Source organism: Pinus tabuliformis, chromosome 6, assembly GCF_031772625.1.
Source record: "Pinus tabuliformis cultivar Carrire ecotype Pingquan chromosome 6, CPIR1, whole genome shotgun sequence".
Classification (NCBI taxonomy): Eukaryota; Viridiplantae; Streptophyta; class Pinopsida; order Pinales; family Pinaceae; genus Pinus; species Pinus tabuliformis.
In genome coordinates, this window is record NC_142292.1 from 1,224,837,969 (window position 1) to 1,224,841,800 (window position 3,832).

Genomic DNA, 3,832 nt, shown 5'->3' on the forward strand with positions numbered 1-3,832 from the left:
GTATGAGTCATATATAAAGGATAGAGACTCCCTGCGAGGAGCATCGTGTCTTATTTTGTAATCGAGCTCTGCTCTATTGGAGGTTGCCCCCTCGAAGAGGCATGTGAACATTTCTCTTTGAATAATAAAATCATTGCTATTCTGTGTTCTGGGTATCTTTTCTTCGCATATTCTGTGTTCTGGGTATCTTTTCTTCGCATATTCTGTATCTGGGTATTATTTTGCAGGTTAAGAGCATAACAGTTCTTCAGTTGTTACTCCCTCTATACTAGTGAATTTGGACATATATTTTTGATATTCTCCTGCAGGCATGGCATTCAAAGGAACAGGCAAGACCAGGGGTCCATACCTAGCAGCTATAATTCTTTCCATCTTTGTGGGAGCTTGCGGACCTGTCGTGACTAGGATAGGTGGAAAGATACTGGCGATTGAATGGTAGGAAGTAATGAAATAGATGATAGACACAAGGGAATATGATGGACTATATGGGAGGCTTTCTTTGGACTGAGATCCAAAGGGGAACTAAACGAACAAGGATCTTTATGAATCTGAGGGTAGTTCACTAACAATACTAGGCTCTATATCTTCATAATGTACATTTTCAACTACAATCTTCTCCTGCAGAGACACATAAGATTTCTTGGGCTTACCTGATCCTGATGCTCCTTTCTATGATGTTTTCTTCTGCTTATAAATATTCCCAGGGTCAGACACTGGGTCCGCTGGTGATTTCTAGGGATTTCTCCGGGTATGCCTCATAAACTGAGCTAGAACTAAAATGTGGAGTCGCCACCAGGTAGATTCTCCAGTAGAGTTGCCAGATAGATGATTACAACCAGAAATGTGTCCAGACTTTGTCTATCATCAAAGCATGGAACTATTTCATTCTCCCAGGGAAGCTGAGCTTCAATCTCCTCTCCCCGACAACGGCGCCAATCAATTTTATCACCCCAAGAAACTCTCCTAGGTTGTAGCTCAAAGATGCTCGGGAACATTACAAACTCAACTAAATGTTGGAAATGGATGAATGGAAGGAATGATGCTTGTTCAAGCTAGATAACCACTTTTGCTTTGCTTAACTCCAGACATGCTTGAACACCCCCGGACTACAAGGCTTTAGACCACCAATTACTCACAGTTTAAAGATGGGGTGAATATGGAGAATACTGACCACACCAGCAGATGCATAAGACCTTGTGATGGCCGGCTGCAACCAGTAAAAAGGTCTGCAAATCTAATTCCCTAGTGTACAGATAGGATGAAAGCTCTTTGTCACTAAGTGAAAAGAAACCTGATTAACACATTCACTGATACATGCAAGTTTTAAACACAGAGGTAGGATAATAGCTCCTCTAATGCTAAACATCAAGAGTTCAGGAAAAATGCATATCAAGCACAGCCTAGAACAGAATAGAAATGGAAAGTGAGAAATTAACAGCAAAAGAGGCTTGTATTAGCTGAAAATGAAGACGAGACGCTGCATGTATCAAAGTAGTTACAGCCTCCAGAAGTTGAACCTTACATCAAAACAACAACCATCAACCCTGATTACACCTGTTTTCTGGGTATATAAAGAGTTTCATTAGAAAGGAATCCTATCATTCTAGGTGCGGAAGGGTCATAATTGACCACCACCCGCTTTAACTATCTAATGGAGTCTCTGGTGCAATTTGTCTGCTTCAGTGAACAAATCCGATCTTCTTAGGTGCTTTGTTGTCCTTCTTGGGCAGGTGGACTGTTATATGTGATGCAATCCCATAACCATTGAATGCACTTACCTGCTCGGCTTTGTACCTTTCCTTCTCAGCCATATTGCCTCTTGAATATGGTGGTTGAGGACCTATTACAAGCAGTACTAGGAACTGGTTACATCTGTCCTTCGGGTGCACAGAGTAGTTAAGGGACGTGAATAGTTGGGTCGAATGGAGAGGGAAAATCGGTTGTTGGATTGGGCAGATCGATAGCGGGGATTGGTTTGCAGAAGATATCATGAGATATGGGAGCGGGGTGATCACAGGCCGTTGGATCTCGGGCGGGCAGATCCAACGGCCGCCGGGTGGAGGAGATGCACGGGGGTTAACAGGTAGGGGCAAGTGGTTTCGGTAGTGAGCAGTATTACTGGCACCGCTATTGAGGGTCGGGCGGTAATCGTACAAGGGGGAGCGATCCCATTCAAACGGTGACGCGTGGCGGACGAGGCAGGATGAAACCGCTTTTGATCGCGAGTTATTGCGCGGTCAGTTTGACGGTGCGGGGAAAGCGACTGCCATCCGATCGTAGAGGGGATGATCGGACGGTATGGATTTAACCATGCGGGTTTCATTTGATGTGACAGGGAAACGATAGATTGGGGGTGGCGGAGAGCAACGGTTAAGGTTACGGCAGGGGTTTTACGAAGGTATGCGGTTATATGGGTTTTGGGGTTTTAACGCCCGTGACTTAAGAAAATCATTTTATGTGATTTTAAACAGAAGCAAAGGAGATAAAGAGGGGAATGGGCGAGGAAATGGAGAAGGATAAGGATGTCCGGTGTAGGCTTTTTTGAGTAAAACCAAGGACCGAGCTTACTTCTGCTCTTCAAACATCAGCAACATGTAGCAGAGCTAACAGTATCCCGTGAAAAAATCCTATTAATGCTGTCTTGGAATAAGAAATGCTTTTATCATTGATAATCTATAGTTGATCCTAGAATCAAACTTTCTTCCTTGATTCTCACACAAGTTGACCATTTCTTCCTCTTGATAACCTAATCCTTACTTCAATGGATATGAACCTTGATCTTCCTTATCTTCCTTAGAGCCATCGTCCCTTTCCTAACATGAGTAATACTTTGTTTCCTAATAAAATTAATGATATTCACCTAAAGAAACTCTCGCAAACCATAAATATAACCACAAAGGTTAGGATTGTTTAGGAAAAATATAAAACACTTCCCAATATAAATTGATGCCTCTTTTGCTATGATATTCATGCCTGAGAACTTTTCCAATTGCCTTAAATTCTCGAGGATAACGCTTGAGGTACCTCATCACTAATTTCATGACTAGGTTTTTTTCTCAACTTTAATTATTGCTTGGTAGGAAAATTGGATGATGTAGGGAAACCTGAAGATGCGAAGGGAAAGAAAAACACAAATACAAAGGTTTTATGAAATGGGAATATTGCATCCTTACTCTATTAATGATGAGGAGATCGTGTCCTCAGAACTAATTCTCCAAGAGGGTGAGAGATCTTTTGTTGTAATCTTTAAGGTTTGCAAACTTTTCCAGTGTCTTAAATTTCTCGAGGATAAGCTCTAAGAGGTATTCTATCTAATGTCATGACAAGATTGTTTGTTGCACTCTAATTATTGCTTAGTAGGAAAATTTGATGAAGTGGGGTTCATCAAAGATGGGATGGGAAAGCCAATCACAAATTCAAAGATCAAATGAGATGGTGACACTCCATCCTTACCACATTCTTTCAATAATGAGCATCTCATGTCCTTGGAAATGACTCTCCTAGAGTATTGAGAGATCCATCCTTCTCTAACCACCTCCTTGTGATTAACCCATTTATAAGATTTCTAACATGGAATTGCAATGAACTCCCCCCACAAAGGTTTTTTTAATTTGATACTTGTGGCTCCTTAGTTGATCATGGGAAACCATTATTGGGGAATAAACCTCTCTTAAAGTATGATATCTATGTGCCAATTCAACATGTAGTAGATCTAGACCACTAAAGACGGAGATTTATTTTGATATCCTCATGTAAAAAGAATTATTGGGTAACATTTAACGAGTACCCATGTTGCATATTTTCAATGGACCCTGCTACATGAAAAATGAGA